Genomic DNA, 17,783 nt, shown 5'->3' with positions numbered 1-17,783 from the left:
GAGGTGTGTCCCAGAATGTCCTCCTCCTCGATATTTCAGTAATAAATCAATATTACGGTGCCACGCCCACCACACCATTCACTGAGTGAATCGTTCAGCCATTCAACCCTCTCTATGACAGTAACAATATCACCCTCCTGTGAGCTCATTTGCTTTACTAGTAACGTTGCTTACACCAAAATAAATATAATCTTGCATTTCTTATCAGACTGAGGTTTGCTCTCCTTACTGGGCTCACTTTGTTTCCCTTCGATATTTAACTGCACGGCCACCTTAACTGTAAATGTGGCCTGTGGCCCATCCCTATGAGTTTGAATCCCAGCGAGCACTCCCGCAGGATGTTAGCCCTGTTTTGGTCCAGCCCGCACAGGCATATCCTTCTGAGGTGTTCCTGCTGATCCAGAGGTCTAAAGTTCAAAGTACATTGCTACCAAAGTATGAACTCCATATACAAGCAGGAGATTCGTCTTCTTGCAGGCAGCCATAAAGCAAAGAAACACAAGAGAATCCATGGAAAAAGAAAGAATCCTACACAGCAAAGACCGTCAGACACGCAATGTGCCCAAAAAGAACAAATCGGGCAAACAAGAATAAAAAAAATAGTAAACCAGTAAGACACAGAACATGAAACGCAGGGTCACCGAAATTAGGCCCACAGGCAGGGAGCCAGTTCAGATCAGTAGATGGCTGCAGGCCACAGCAAGGGAATCAGTTCTGTGCTGAGAGAAGTGAAACCAGTCCAGGGGCCCAATGGTTGCAGTCCACAGCCAAGGAGCCAGTTCAGCATTTTATCTGAGCCAGGGGCCCAATGGTCGCAGGGCACAGCCAGCAAGTCAATTCAGTGCGGATACAAGTGCTGACAGTGACAGTCGGTTCACTGCTGAGGTGTGTAAAGCCTCACAGAGAAGTTAGTCTTTCCCCCTGCGACTCTTTAAACCTTTTAACCTGGCTCGTTGCTGAAATCAACTGAACACCACTTCATTTTCCCCTCTCAGGCCACTCTCATCCAACCTGAAGTCCACTCCCAGCAATGGCCACGGCCACTGCACCTGCATTCTTGAGAGTCCAGCTTGCCAAATCCTTGAGGATACCGCAAAAACGCCAGGTCGTGTAGACCTCTCGACACCCTCCAGAACCTATCAAGCTCCACTTTAAATATACCCAATTACTTGGCCTCCATCACCGCCTGTGGCGATGAATTCCCTGGACTCACCACGCTCCGGCTAAAGAAATTCTTCATATCCGTTCTAAAGGGATATCCCTCTGTTCCAAAGGCTGTGCCCTCCAGTCCTAGACTCACCCACTTTTAGAAACATCCATTTTATCTGGGCATTTCAATTGAATCTCTCCCTCACCTTGTCCAAACTCCAGCAAAGCCCAGGCCCATCAAATAAATCCAAGGAAAGAAGTTAATTCTGCATCTGGAATGACTGGGGGCCGTTAAGTACACTTGTAAATTGAAACTAGTTGCGTCAAAAAACTTACAATTCCCTCAGCCAGATAATGTATAATGTCCACTTCAAGGTACTCAGATCTCTAAGCAAAAGACAGAGCCATAATCCACTACAGCACAGAAACAGACCCTTGTGAAATAAAACTTGAAAGCTGTAAGCCATCTGGTGGGTCAACAGGTCATTAAATCAGTTGTCCTTTAGCTAACACCATCAGTCCATTTCCACAAGGACAGTTAGGAACTCTGCTCCACGAAATCATAAAAAGTCTCACCCTCAACTCAATTTTTACTCCAGACACCTTGCAGATTAAACACAAAACACCACTACACCTCAGCAAATAACGCAAGCACAGAAGCTCGTATCAAGCAGATGTCAATATTGGAAGGAGCAGCTTTGGCAAAGTGTTAATTGATTTTTTGCAGAATCTAAACATTCATAAAGGATATATTAAAAGAACATTTTAAACAAATCCATAATATTTGTGTTAAATTCTTTATTCTTTAGTGTGTGCTCTAACTGTACGTTTTATTCATGAAATATTTTAGCAGCTTGTGAAGTGTAATGGAAGTATTGACAAAGTTATACTCACGTTAATGCAGAACAGAGTGGTCATTCTGCAATGGTAGTCGGGGTCACTAGCCATGGGCAAGTACATTGTCAAACCTATACACACGTTAATGCAGAAGAGGGTGGTCATTCTGTGAAGGTAGTTGGGGTCACTAGCCATGGGCAAGTACATTGTCAAAGCTATACTCACGTTAATGCAGAAGAGGGTGGTCATTCTGTGAAGGTAGTTGGGGTCACTGGCCATTGCAAGTACATTGTCAAAGCTATACTCACGTTAATGCAGAACTGGGTGGTCATTCTGTGATGGTAGTTGGGGTCACTGGCCATGGCAAGTACTTTCGGCACAATGGTGGATTCTGCCCAGTCTTTGCCAAACTTCTCCACCAACTTGGTCAAGCTGTTGGTCGCGGCCTCGCGAATGGCGTACACTGCAAGACAGCATTCACAGGTCAAGAAATGATCTGATCGCTGTTACTACTTGATTTTCAAATATGTACCTTGCTGATAAAATACAAAGTTCCGAAATGAAATGTTCGTACCACCTTCTTCAAAGTGTCAACCTGTTCCATACCAAGTTACACACAGTGGAGGAAATTATGCACTTGGAAAGTAGCATTTTAATATACTTATTTATCATTGATTATTTATTGAGATACAGCGTGGAACAGGCCCTTCTTGCCCTGCGAGCCACCCCCCGATTATCCCTAGCCTAATTACAGGACAATTTACAATGTCCAGTTAACCTACCAACAAGTACGTCTCTGGGAGGAAACAGGAGCACCCGGAGGAAACCCACGCAGTCATGCTGAGAACGTATAAACTCTTCACAGGTGGCAGTGGGAATCGAACGCAATTGCAAAGTGTTGCGCTAACCAGACGCCATTGTGTTTCCCCATTAGATACTTAAAAAATACTTCGAATAGATTACCATTATTTATTACTAATTATTGTAATTGAATAATTAGTCATTGTTCAAGCCCTAACTGCAATATTCAGATTCCAGGGTAAAAGGGACCGAGACTAAAAGCAAAACAGTCCAAATCAGATTTGTTGTTAATTTTATTGGTCTTTAATCAAAATGCACTTTACTTTAAAGAAAAATCAGCCCTGCCATTTTTGTGAAATTACTTGCACAGGGAAAAAGATCCTCATCTGCCATTCATTTATAAAAATGATAAGGAATATGAATATCCCTTGCAAACAGTTGCAAGTATAAACTACACCTTGACTGACAACAGTACAGAAGCTCAGCTTGAAAGCTCCCATTTAAATGGCTGAGAGATAGTACGGTGGGTGACACACAGAGTACACCTGAGTGGCCCAAGTCTTAGGAGAGGCTTCTGGCATCAATTAAATACCACAACTCGCTTACACCAAGAGAACGAAGAGAACTATCATTTACAAAACACACAGGACCTGAGTGATGTTGCCTTGAGCAAAGCCGGCTTGAGTACAGCATAGCTTCGACCGCCAGGCAAGAAGAAAACCAGGGAGGCACTGCAGATGGAACAGGCGGCTTCTGGAAACGTAGGCAGGATTAAGAACTTGTACGCAGAGGGGGGAGAAAAAATGGTGTGGATGAGCTGGCATGAGATCACGTTGGGAGATGCACAGCTGTATCTGTGACTTTCTGCCCATTCATTGGCCTGCTCTGTTGAGTGTCTCCAGAATTTTCAGTTACTATTTCAGATTCGCAGCTCCGCTGCTTTTGGAATAAGAGGCAACAAACCGGAGTGGATCGTGTGTCTACCCCGGGTGCTCAGATTCCCCCCACCCCCCCAACACCCCACAGAGTCTGGAGACGTCCCGCTTAGGAGTCTCATTGGTCATTGTAAACTGTCCTGTGATGAGGCAAGGGTTAAATCAGCCGGTTGCTAGGCGGTGCGTCTCGTTGGGCCTGTTCCATGCTATTCTGGAATAATTAAATAAATAAACGTATCGGTCAAAGTCAAGTCTGTTTCTTGTTGCCATGTGTACAAGAGTGCGACTAGATTGCTTGCAGCAGTAATAACTGGGGGGGAGGGGGGCGCCGGTGTTTGAACTATGATGGTATTGGACATTGGGCAGGAACCTGGGAGTACAAACTGGGATGAATGCACTCAGAAACACACAATTGAAATGTGGAAGTCGTTTTGGGCTTCACTTGCATGGAGCTCTGCAGAGTTTTGTCCCACTGAGACAGGGAAAGAACAGAAGGGTGAAGGAGCCATGCTTGACAAGAGATGCGCAACAGCTAGTCTAGAAGCATAGGATGCAAAGATCAGCCTGGGCTCCAGAAGGTTACAATGTGGCCAGGGAGAGAGTGAAGAATGGACTTCGGAGAACTAGGAGGGGCCACGAGAAGGACTTGGTGAGTTGGATTCAGGAAAACATACTTGAAAAACAGGAGGATGGCCAGAGTGAGAGTCTGGGCCGGCCAGAGCTAAAAGAGGCAAAATGTTTGGAGTCGGAGACTTTGGGGGAGATCCGCAATGAATACTTTTCTTTAGTGATCACCAGTGAGAGGGACCTTGATGCTTGCGAGGGCAGTGATATGCTGCAACATGTTGACATTGAGAAAGAGGATGTTCTGGAATTTTGAAAAGCCCTAGGATAGATAAGTCCCCGGGGCCAGATGTGATAATACCCCAGGGTTACTACGGGAAGCAAGGGAAGAGATTGCTGCACCTTTAGTGACGATCTGGGCATCCTCACTGGCCAGTCCTCACCGGAGCAAGTACCAGATGATTGGAAGTTGGCAAATGTTATTTCCTTGTTCAGGAAAGAGAGTAGGGATGACCCTGGGAATTATACACCAGTCAGTTTTACTTCACCGGTGGGCAAATTACAGGAGAAGATTCCTACAGACAGGATTTACAAGAAGCATAGTCTGATTCAGGAGAGTCAGCATGGCTTTGTGAGGGGCATGTCGTGTCTTGAGCCTGACCCAATCCTTTGAGGATGTGACAAAGCACGATGAAGGATTTTTGGTTAGGCACCTGGTAGGGTCACTCAGCATCATGGAAGCACCAGTAAGATGACTTTGACAACTTTGAAGGACTTTCGTTCAACAGAAGTAATGATTCATCAAGGCTATATTCACCGCGATCCACCAACCATGTCATGCACAAGGAGTTCAACTTCTCATCAAAAAACTCCACTCCCTAAACAGGTTTTGACAATAAAAAGAATGTTGATAAAATAACCCCTCGAATTTCTAGTAGAACATGCCAACTTGCCACATTTGCATTCTAGCCGTCTTCAACTTTCGCTCCTTACCAGTACAGTTTGCTAACTCCTTTGAGCCAATGGTGAAGGGGTCACACAAGAAAGACTGGCAACGTGCTCTAATAAACTGCACAAAACTAGATTGTGCCGTGGCAGAAGGCTACACAGAAGATACCCAATCTAAGGTACTTGCATCTAGTATTTTGACTATCCTTAATTAATTTCTTTGTGTCAATACCAGGACTATGATCCATGAAAAATAGGAAAAATCTTAAAAGTGTCCGATGGTTTAATGCAGACAGTAAGAACGTTACTAACCACTAACGGTGGCGTAGCAGTTGGCGTGACACTGTTACAGCTTGGGAATTCTGATGTCACCTGTAAGGAGCCAGTACATTTTCCCTGCGGAACGCACGGGTTTCCTCTCACAATCCAAAGACGCACCAGTTGGTTTTTTTCTCCACTTGCCTCAGTGGAAAAAGCCTGCTTGCATTCACTCTATCTATACCCATCATAATTTTATATACCTCTATCAAATCTCCCCTCATTCTTCTACACTCCAGCGAATAATGTCCTAACCTATTCAACCTTTCTCTGTAATTGAGTTTCTCAAGTCCTGGCAACATCCTTGTAAACCTTCTCTGCACTCTTTCAACCTTATTTATATCCTTCCTGTAATTTGGTGACCAAAACTGAAGACGATACTCCAGATTCGGCCTCACCAATGCCTCATACAACCTCATCATAACATTCCAGCTCTTATACTCAATACTTTGATTAATAAAGGCCAATGTATCAAAAGCTCTCCTTACGACCCTATCTACCTGTGATGCCACTTTTAGGGAATTTTGTATCTGTATTCCCAGATCCCTCTGTTCCACTGCACTCCTCAGTGCCTTACCATTAACCCTCTACGTTCTACCTTGGTTTGTCCTTCGAACGTGCAATACCCCATACTTGTCTGTATTAAACTCCATCTGCCATTTTTCAGCCCATTTTTCCAGCTGGTCCAAGTCCCTCTGCAGGCTCTGAAAACCTTCCTCACTGTCTACTACACCTCCAATCTTTGTTTCATCAGCAAATTTTCTGATTCAATTTACCACATTATCATCCAGATCATTGATATAGATGACAAATAACAATGGACCCAGCACTGATCCCTGTGGCACACCACTAGTCACAGGACTCCACTCAGAGAAGCAATGCTCTACTACCACTCTTTGGCTTCTTCCATTGAGCCAATGTCTAATCCAATTTACCACCTCTCCATGTATACCTAGCGACTGAATTTTCCTAACTAACCTCCCATGCGGGACCTTGTCAAAGGCCTTGCTGAAGTCCATGTAGACAATATCCAATGCCTTCCTTTCAACCACTTTCCTGGTAACCTCCTCGAAAAACTCTTTAACCACAAAGGTGTAAATATTGACTAAATAGTTTTATGATTAACCATAAAGCATGGGAACACAGCACAACAGGAACATTGTGAGTTTCTAGCTCAGAAAATCTACTTTGTGTTTGCACACCGAAACTGAGAGCGATTTGCTTCTTAAAACCGAATACATACTAAATCGGTATGATACAGGAGAGCTTAAGGAAGCTACAGAGAATTATAAAATTAGTCAGCTCCATCGTGTGCTCCAGCCTCCATATTATCCAGGACATCTTCAAGGAGCGGTGCCTCAAAAAGACAGTGTCCATCATTAAGGGCCCCACCAGCCTCTTCTCATTGCTACTACCAGAAAGGAGGGACAATTTGTCTGAAGACACACTCACTGATTCAGGAACAGCTTCCTCCCCTCTGCCATACGCTTTTTGAGTGGACACCGTACCCATGAACACTACCTCACTACTCCTGCTAGTTACCAACACAGAGGCGGAATCTACAATAACCAGTTTACAACCAGCACGTCTTTGGGATGGAGGAGGAAATCGGAGCACCTGGCAGAAACAGAGATGAGGAGCGACTTCTTCAGCCAGAGGGTGGCGAATCTGTGGAATTCACTTCCATGGACAACCGTGGAAGCCAAGATATTGGGTATAATTAAAATGGAGACTGACAGGCTCTTCATTAATCAGGGCGTGAAAGGATATGAAGAGAAGGCAGGAGAATAGGGTTGAGAGGGATCACAAATCAGCCATGATGGAATGTTGCAGCAGAATCAATGGGCTGAATGGACTAATTCTGCTCTCAAGGTCATTTGCTTCCAAACAATTGGTTTATTGATCATTACAGAATATCTCTCTGGTGCTTCCCTCTCCCTTCCCCTTTTCCCAATCAAAGATTCAAAGGTTCACTTATTTTTTTTCAAACATCTCTTTATTGCTTTTACAGAATGAAAAGTAAACACATTCGATCATCCATAGGTTTGAAAGTGCAACAAGGTTAAAGAGAAAGGGAAAAATAAAATACATCAGAAATAAAAGGAAAAGCAACACACAAAAAAAGCAAACACCCGGCCATTAAAAACAAGCTGTCAGTTCAATTTGTTACTTTCATCATCCCAAATATTGTTCTCCAGAAACTTGTAGAAAATATCCCAAATTTCCCAACATTTGCCAAGTTTGTTTTTCTGTGATGTAGTTGATCTTTTCTAGAGCAAGATACGAAGTCACTCCTTTCAGCCATTGTGAAAGTCCACTGGTTGTGGATTTCTTCCATGAATACGCTATGCAACGTCTGGCTTCCAAAAAACAAATATTAAGCAGAGACCTTGCATTTTTGGAGGTTACAAAGTCCTTTGGATAAATGTTAGAATACATAATTTAGGATCAAGGAGCACCTTTTTTCCAATAATCTGACTAATCAAATCCAGCACCTTCTTCCAGAAGCAGATTATCTGGGGGCACTCGCACATTCAATGGAACAGAGACCCCTTTTAGTGATTACATTTAAAGCATGTGTCTGGAATGTTGGGGTTAAAGTGACGAAACCTGACTGCAGTAATGTACTGTCTGGTTATCCGTTTAGAATGAGTGTTCACTGACTGGGTTTGAACGAAGGAACAAGCTTCTGACCACTCTTTTTCTGACAGATTCTCATGCAAATCAGTTCTCCATGCTTGTAGCATGTTGTTTGATGATTCTTTGCATTTACTTGCAAACAATTTGTATGTAGCCGCCCGGTAAGCCTAGACTCGCTCAGCTTGCTTTCGTCTAGGGGGAGCAGCCTTCGGCCCCGCCAAACGGGGAGATCAAGTTTGTGTGGATGCTGTGTGATGTACCCCACAGACAGTACGCCATATGCGATTAAATGATTACACTTTATAAGTATTTCTTGGTGATGGGTTAGTAGAAACAAATAGAATAAAGGTGCCAAGTCAGTAACTCTATCAGTTTGGTGCACACTCGTTGGAGCTCTTACAGAACCGGGTCCCCCTTTCTCCAATCGATGTCCTCCGAACTCCACCGACCCACGAATGGGACCACCCTCAGTGATCGACCAAACACTCCACACGAGTCTGTCCTCTTCTCCACTCCTCGCCGAAGACCCTGGGCCTCGGACTCCCGCACGGGGTCCGTGACGTTGCCCAGCTTACAGGATCTCTCTCCTCACGTCTCCTCACTCTGTCCCCATCGCGCCTTCTGCCTAAAGCCCACGACAAAACAATAGCTTACAGACACACAAGAAAGAATACCATCTTTCCCAATTGGTTAGCAAATGAATACAATTCCCAAATCAGTAATGATAACCCAAACAAGTTGCTATAGAGAACCACTGTCTCAGTAGTTAATAGTACAGAGAAGCCATTTTATTAGCCTTAGCAAGTAACATAAAAGAAGAAACCCTTACATGTATAATTCAGACACTTGTCCCCTAGCTTCAGATAATTTCAGAGTGAGGTCTTCTAGGGTAAATAAAGGAGGGAGCTTCAAACTGTAACTTTGCCTGGACATAATAAAACTTTGCAACTAAAGGCATTTAAAAAAGTGTTTTGTTGGAATTCCATATGTGGCCTTTCAGTTCTTCAAAAGACATAAATGAATTGCCATTATAAAGATCAGACACCTTAGCTATGCCTCGGGGCGACCAAGTTTTAAAACCAGGATCCCCTCTGCCGGGCTGGAGCTATCATTACCAAAGATAGGAGTAAACTGGGATAACTGTGATGTCTCTGCTATTTACGCAAGAGCATCGTGCCAAATCATTATTGTATTTTTTAAGAAAGGGATTTTAGATTGTGTGACCAGTTTTTTTCTTATTTCCTGAATACATATATAGTTCTAGAGGGATATTGATCAACTGGGATTTCATTGAGACCCAAGGAGGGGAGTGATCCTTAACAAAATAAAACATTCCTGCTCTAATTTGGGCTGCCCAGAAATAACACATAAGATTTGGTAGCTGTAAGCCACCTCTATCATACGGTAGATATAACAGGGAAAGCCTGAGTCTTGGACATCTATTATTCCAGATGAAATTAGAAAAAAATTTCTTTAATAAGTAAAAGAAAGATGATGGAAGAGAAAGTGGGATAGATTGCAAAAGGTACAGGAACTTCAGTAAAATTGACATTTTTAGAATGTTTATGCGTCCAATCAAATTTATGAGCAATTTCGTCCATCTGTTTGTAAGTTGAATAACTGAGTCTGTGAGAGGGTTATAATTAGTTGGGATAATTTTATCAATAGTAGGAGTAATTTTAACACCCAAATAGGTAAACCCTGTTCTGACAAAATGACATCATCCATGTACAGGGCTATGCGATGTTCTACATCTCCTATAGTTATTCCTGCTATGTTAGCCTGTTTTCAAATTGCCATAGCAGGTGGCGCAATGGCCAGGATAAACAGGAGGGGAGATAGGGGACAGCCCTGTCTTGTTCCCCGTTGGAGTTTAAAAGATGCCGAAAAAAGCTCGTTAGTTGAAACTTCAGCCTGTGGGTTAGAATACAGAAGCTGTATCTTAGAAATTTTCCCCCTATTCCACTCCACTCTGTTGAAGGCTTTCTCGGCATCCAATGACAGAATAGCGCTAACAGAGCTTCCAGATTTTTCATAAAGTATATTAAGCACTCTTCGAATGTTGTGGAAGCCCTGCCTTCCCTTACAAACCCATTTTGGTCAGGGTGGACCATTTTTGGCAACAGTGGCTCCAGCCTCCTAGCTAATACCTTACAGAGAATTTTGAGATCATTGTTCAGATGTGAGATTGACCTATAAGATCCACAAAGGGATGGTGGTTTTCCAGGTTTTAACAGTAGCGTAATTGCTGCCATATTAAGAGAGGGGGCAAGGGATCCAGTGTCAAATGACTCCTGATACATATCAAGCAGAGGTGGTATTAGCTTAGTCTTAAAGATTTTATATATTTTAATCGGAATTTCCATTGGGCCCAGGAGTTTTCCCTCCCTTAATGTTAGTTATAGCTGCAGACAATTCTTTAGCCTCTGAGTTAAACTCCAGTGAGGTCAAGGACGTTTCATCTCGGGGTATAAATTCTAACAAGTCGAGAAATTCCTTTTGTATTTCTGGAGCTGAATCTGAATATTCTGAGCTGTACAGATTTTGGTAAAATCTCAAAAAGATATTGTTTATTTCCTCTGGGACAACAGTTGTCACCCCCTCATCTGATTGTACGGAGTTTATTGCCCTTTCTGTGTTTGGATCTGTTTGATGTGCAGGCCAAAGGCTCACTTATTATCATGTACAACTCTGAAATTTGTTTTCCCCAGATAGCCATGAAACAAAGAAAAAACATGAAAGTCATTGAATGGCATCCTGATCATCAGCCTCCCCCCAAACCACCCCTCCCTCCACACAGAAAATGGAACAACAACATCCCCAGCCCACCCCCCACACAAAAACCAACAGAACATTTTACCCCCAAACACCCTCCCCTCGCACAACAAAATGAAAAGAAACAGGTGATATAAAAACAGAATATAAAATCCCTAAGTCTGACAAAGTCCGCAGTCCTTAAACAGGGGCCTAAACCTGATGGTCTAAACCAGGGGTTTCCACCCCTGCTTGGTTAATGGTCAATTAAAAAAAAGGTTGGGAGCCCCGAGTCTAAAGTAAGACTACCCATGTCAGTGGGCTACAAGTATAATTGTTACTATCGCACATTTGCTTCTGGTGCAAAAGGAAAGAAGATGTTCAAAGTTATTTCCGTCTTTAAACTAAAGTTTCAATTTGATATGGGCAATCATTTCCATTCTGCAAATCATCCATATGGAAGCATTGCTAATAGACTATAAAAACATTTTAGAATAAACCACCCACCAGCAGCCCTGCAAGCAGAGGCATGTACTCGATTATCGCAAGGCGCACTCTCCATTTGGCATCTTCTGCTAATTCTACAATGGCTGGCAGGAGAGACTGTGATAACTGGCGAATTCCAATAACTTCATTCACGCAGTCCAGATTGGAGATAATGTTCAAATGGACCTCAGGGCACTAGGAAGGAAAGGCAATTTTCTGAGTACAGCAAAGGTGAAAAACATTCATACTGCGAACGCTGTCTGACAAACACACTGGCGCTCCCCAGACTCTCTGCTTTCAAAGTATCATCTTGGACATTTATGAAATATTAATCCCACAAAAGAAATATGAATGCCACTTTCACACTTACAGTACTTAGGCACATGCACATCTAGCCAGGGTGCCAAAGACTTTTGCACAGAACTGTACTTGCCAACGTGCAGCGGAGAGCAAGTTTGTAAATCTGGCGGGAGCACAGGATGTTGGGAATGGTGAGAGTAGAGCACCCACGGGAGGGGTATGAGAGAGGTGGCTGAGGTGGACCGCCAGGGGCAGGAGGGGGTGGTGCGAGTGCAGACATACTCAGCCCTGAGAACCCAGGCAAGGCCATTTGATTCCAAACAATTGGCTTATTGGTCATTACAGAATGTCTCTCCGGTGCTTTCCGCTCCCTTCCCCCTTTTCCCAACCAAAGAGTCAAAGGTTTGTTTATGATCAAAGCATCTATCCCAATACAACCCTGAAATTTGTCTTCTCCAGATAGCCACGAAGCAAAGAAAGAAGATGAAAGTCACTCAGAGAGAAGCATGAAACCTACACCTCCCCAGCCCTGGTACAAAAAATAATGGCATCCTGATCATCTGATCCCCAAAACTACCCCTCCCTCCACACACAAAATGGAAGAGCAACATCGACCCCCCCAACCCATCCCCCGCACAAAAAACTAACAGAGCATTTTACCCCCAAACACCCTCCCCTCACACAACAAAACGAAAAGAATAAGGCGATGAAAAAAACAGAATATAAAAACCCTAAATCTGAAAAAGTCCACAGTCCATAAACACAAATGCAGAACCACGATATCATCCTACGCTATCACCGACATTCACCAAAAGAGGGGGACAGGGACACAACTCCCCTCTCCCTGCCCCCTTCCCACTCTCAGTCCACATCAGAGACCCATATCAGACATCTGTGAGGTTTATCATCACTCACAGATGTCAAGAAATTTGATTTTTTTTTTGCGGCAGCAGCAGCACAGTGCAGTATATAAAAATTACTACAGGACCGTGCAAAACTCAGACACCCTAGCTATATACACCAGCCTAAGACTTTTGCACAGTACTATACATTATGGTCCAAGTTATAGTCACACCAGCAGTATGCCAGAAATTCGAGAGTCAGTTAGCAGAAGTGAGTGCAGTTGCTTTTATTAAGGAGAAGGTGCTTGGGAAGCTGAAAGTTTTGAAGGTAGTCAAGTCACCTGGACTAGATGGGCTACACCGCAGGGTTCTGAAAGAGGCAGCTGTAGAGATTGGGGAGGCATTAGTAATAATCTTTCAAGAGTCATTAGAATCTGGAATGGTTCCAGAGGACTGGAAATTTCCAAATGTCACTTCACTCTGAAGGGAGGGAGGCAAAAGACATGAAACTATAGGCCCTTCAGCCTGACTTCAGTGGTTGGGAAAATGTTGGGAGTCCATTATTAAGGACGAGGCTCCCAGTACTTGGAGGTGCATGGTTTCCTTAAGGGGAAATTACAGGCAGGATAGACAAAGGAGGGTCAGTGGATGTTGTTTACTTGGAGTTTGACAAGATGCCGCACATGAGACGCCTTAGCAAGTTAAGAGCCCATGGTATTACAGAAGATATCCTAGTAAAGATAGAAGCTTGGCTGACTGACGGGAGGCAAAGAATTGCAAATGAAAGGGGTCTTTTCTGGTTGACTGCAGGTGACTATTAGTGTTCCACAGGGGTCGGTATTGTGACCGTTTCTTTTCCAGCAGATGTCAATGATCTGGACAACGGAATTGATGGCTTGATGGTCACATTTGTGGATGATACCAAGATAGGTGGAGGGGCAGAGAGTCTGAAGAAGGACTTGATAGATTGGGAGAATAGCAAGGCAGTGGCAGTTGGAATATACTGTGGTGTCCGAAAGTGTTTCGAGTAGGTAGGATTCCTCAGCCTTGGGCGGCAGCCCGCTTAGGAGAGGGAAAACCCTGATTTTAAACCTCCACTGCCTTGCAGTCATGCCCACCCATGGGAAAGGCTTTGGGGGTAAACCCCTAAGGCAGTTTGATGTTGTTTACAGCTTCACTCTGGCAACCTCTGCGATGACACTGGTGCCGAGCTGTATTGGCGCTTGCCCTTCCTTTCGACAACATGAGTGATGTGGAGAGGGGGAGCCTGCTGCATGGGAAGAGCCGGTCCTTCAAACCTTCCTGCCCAGGAGAGGACACAGTCCACCAGAGGCACAAATGCATCATCCCCGGGATCGAAGGGTGCCTACTACCAGAAATGTATGGCCATGCACTTTGGTAGAAGGAGTAAAGACGTGTACTATTTTCCAAATGGGCAGAAAATTCAGAAATCAGCGGTGCAAAGGCAATTGGGAGACCTCGTGTAGGGTTCCCTAAACGTTATCTTGCAGGCTGAATTGGTGGTACAGAAAGAAAATGGAATATTGGCATTCATTTTGAGAGGACTAGAAAAAATATAAGGGTAATGCTGAAGCTTTGTAAGTCATTGGTCAGAATGCAGTTGGGGGTATAGTGAGCAGCTTTGGGCCCTTTATCTAAGATGTACTGGTATTAGAGAGGGTTCACAAGGATGATCCTGGGAATGAAACATACAAGAGGAGTGCTTGACGGCTCCGGCTTTGTCCTCGATGGAGTTCAGACGGGAAGGAAGAGGGGTGAATCTCATTGAAACTTATGGAATATTAAGAGGCCTAGAACAGGGAGGACGTTTCCTGTGACCAGAGGGCACAGCCTCAGAATACAGGGACGTCCATTTAGAACAGAGCTGAGAGGAAATTTCTTCAGTGAAAGGGCGGTGGATCTGTGGAATCCATCAACGCTGATGGCTGTGGAGGACGAGTCACTGGGTATATTTAACATGGAGGCTGACCCGTCCTTGATTAGTCAGGGTGTTAAAGGTTACGGGGTAGAAGGCAGGAGAATGGGGCCGAGAGGGTAATAAGCCAGCCATGATGGAATGGCGAAGCAGACACGATGGGCTGAGTGGCCTAATTCTGTTCCTGAGTCTTAATTGTCCTTTATTGTCCGTTCACTCTCCCTGAGTGCAGGCGAGCTCCTCGGGAGGGCCATGGGAGGAAACAACGGTCATTTTGTGAAAAGCTGCATTTCACAAAAGAAAAACACTTGAATTTCTGCGTTTGAGAAATCTTTCTGCACCTTTGGCATAAATACATGCAAAATACTAATCACTATTAAATTATACAACAGTTCAAATCATGATTCGGCAGGCTTTTTTCTCGATTTCATTTCAAACTAACAAATAATTCAAGGCTTGAATTAACAGCTGACAATTTGAAGATGTACACTTGGAATCTGTCAGCTGTGCCTGGAAAATCGAGGCATTTCCGACATTTGGGGAATCTTCTGAGGTGTAGCACATGAAGGGAATCAAGTCTGCAGACGTTGGAAATCCAGAGCAGCTCACCCAAAACGCTGGAGGAACTCAGCAGCTCAGGCAGCGTCTATGGGAATGAGTAAACAGTCGGTGTTTCAGGCCGAGGCCTTTTATCGGGACTGTAAAGGGAGGCGGAAGATGCTAGGATATAAAGGTGAGGAGAGGGGAAGGAGGCCAGCTGGAAGGTGTTAGGTGAAGACAGGTGGGTGGGAAAGGTCAATGGCTGGAGAAGAAAGAATCTGAGAGAGGAGAGGAGAAGAGAGTGGACCACAGGAGAGATGGAAGGAGGTGAGGACCCAGGGAGAAGTAATAGACAGGTGAGAAGTAAAAGCTCAGAGTGGGGAATTGAGGAAGGAGAGGGCAGGGGAGAGATTTTTTTTTACATATTTAAAAATAATTTTAATTCTGTAAAAATAATGAAAGAATGCAAATTTCCATATTAATTAAAAAATCCAGAATTTGCACATGCAGCAGTGTTGTTTAAGTTCACGACAAAATAAATAAGGAACATGATAGATGGAGAAATAACAGCTCCATCACACCATTAACCGATTGCCCTTTAATCCAGTATGCACTGAGATTACAAACCAGCTCACGTCACTGCTTCTAAAGAACGCACTGCACATTTGCTCTTATCTGAAGCTCTCAAACTAAAAGAACAGTTGGAGAGACTCCGGTGGAAGAAACAGTTGTTATTCCATTCATGATTCAGAAAAACATAAGAAATCGGAGCAGGAGTAGGCCATCCGGCCCATCAAGCCTGCCCCGCCATTCAGTAACATCATGGCTGATCTGTCCTTAAACTCAGCTCCATCTACCTGCCTTTTCCCCATAACCCTTAATTCCCCTACTATCTAAAAATGTATATAACTGTATCTTAAATATATCTAGTGAAGAAGCCTCCACTGCTTCCCTGGCCAGAGAATTCCACAGATTCACCACTCTCTGGGAAAAACAGTTTCTCCTCATCTCTGTCCTACATCTTCTCCCCTGAATCTTGAGGCAATGTCCCCTAGTTCTAGTCTCACCTACCAATGGAAATAACTTTCCTACTTCTATCTTATCTATCCATTTCAAAATTTTGTATGTTTCCCTAAGATATCCTCTCATTCTTCTGAATTCCAGAGAGTATAGTCCAAGGCAACTCAATCTCTCCTCATAGGTTAACCCCTTCATCTCTGGAATAATCTGGTGAACCTCCTCTGCACTGCCTCCAAAGCCAATATATCCTTCCTCAAGTATGGAGACCAGAACTGCACATAGCACTCCAGGTACGGCCTCACCAGTACCCTGTATAGTTGCAGCATGACCTCTCTGCTCTTGAATTCAATCTCATAAAATGATCAAATGAAAACCTAGACAGATATCTCAGCCAACACGCACAAAATGCTGGAGGAACTCAGCAGGCCAGACAGCACCTACAGAAACATCGACTGTACTGTTCCCCATAGAAGCTGCCTGGCCTGCTGAGTCCCTTCAGCATTTTGTGTGTGTTGCTCGGATTTCCAGCATCTGCAGATTTTCTCTTGTTTGTCATTAGATATCTCCCTCATGATGCCATCCTGCTCCACGTTCTTCTGATCCACCTGGTCAGTCACGGATCATTCTTAAATAATTTTGTTTACAGTTTGATATTCTAGTTTATATGAATCATGGAACAGAACCGGCCCTATGACCCACAATGTTATACTTAAATTCCTAATCAAGTGGGCAATCTTATCTACACGATGTCCATATTCTTCCGTTTTCCTCACATTCGTGTGCTTATCTAAACGTCATTAAAAGTCCCCGATATATCTGCCTCTCCCATCACTCCAGGCAGCCAACACCATGTTAAAAAACCAGCAACACACACAAGATGCTGGAGGAACTCAGCAGGCCAGGCAGCACCTATGGAGAAAAGGACAGTCGACATTTCTGTCCAAAACCCTTCCGCAGAACTCAGCCCTTTGGGAGAGGGGGATGGGGAGGGAGTGGGAGAGGGGGGTGGGGAGGGAGTGGGAGAGGGGGATGGGGCGGGAGAGGGGACGGGAGAGGGGGCAAGATGTGACTTGTGCTTGGACATTGAGCTTTTCCAGTTACAAGCAGTTCAGAGTGATAAAACTTGAATTAAAAGGTGCCTGAATCCTCGTTTCAGGCCCACCCAAAATACTGAGGGACTTTTTCCTGAAGTGAATGAGATGAGTTGCTACATTAATTTTAGATAGACTGTATAACCAGCCAAGAATTTGAGAAGGCATATTACCTTAACATACGGCAGGATGTGACTTATTATGACAGTCTCCCTGCAATCTCCTGGCAAGTTTTCACAGAAATCTGCAAGATAGAATACTGCACGTTAAGAGAGTTATTCTCAAACAAAACAATGGAGTCAGAGAAAAGTACAGCACAGAAATAGGCCCTTCAGCCCATCTATTCTGTGCCGATCCATTTAAATTGCCTACTCCCATCAACCTGCATCTGGACCATAGCCCTCAATACCACTACCATCTGCGTACCCATCCAAACTTCTCTTAAACGTTGAAATCGAGCTTGCACGCACCACTTGCGCTGGCAGCTCGTTCCACACTCTCACCACACTGATAAATCAATAAAGTTTAACAGATTAAGCAATTGCTGAAAAGCATCTGCCTTAACATTTGTATCTTCTCAGAAGATAGTGGCAAGAGAAAACATACATTCTGAAGCACAATT

Source organism: Mobula birostris, chromosome 10 (genome assembly GCF_030028105.1).
Source record: "Mobula birostris isolate sMobBir1 chromosome 10, sMobBir1.hap1, whole genome shotgun sequence".
Taxonomy (NCBI): domain Eukaryota; kingdom Metazoa; phylum Chordata; class Chondrichthyes; order Myliobatiformes; family Myliobatidae; genus Mobula; species Mobula birostris.
The sequence above is the reverse complement of the archived record's forward strand: the minus strand, read 5'-3'. Positions refer to the sequence as shown.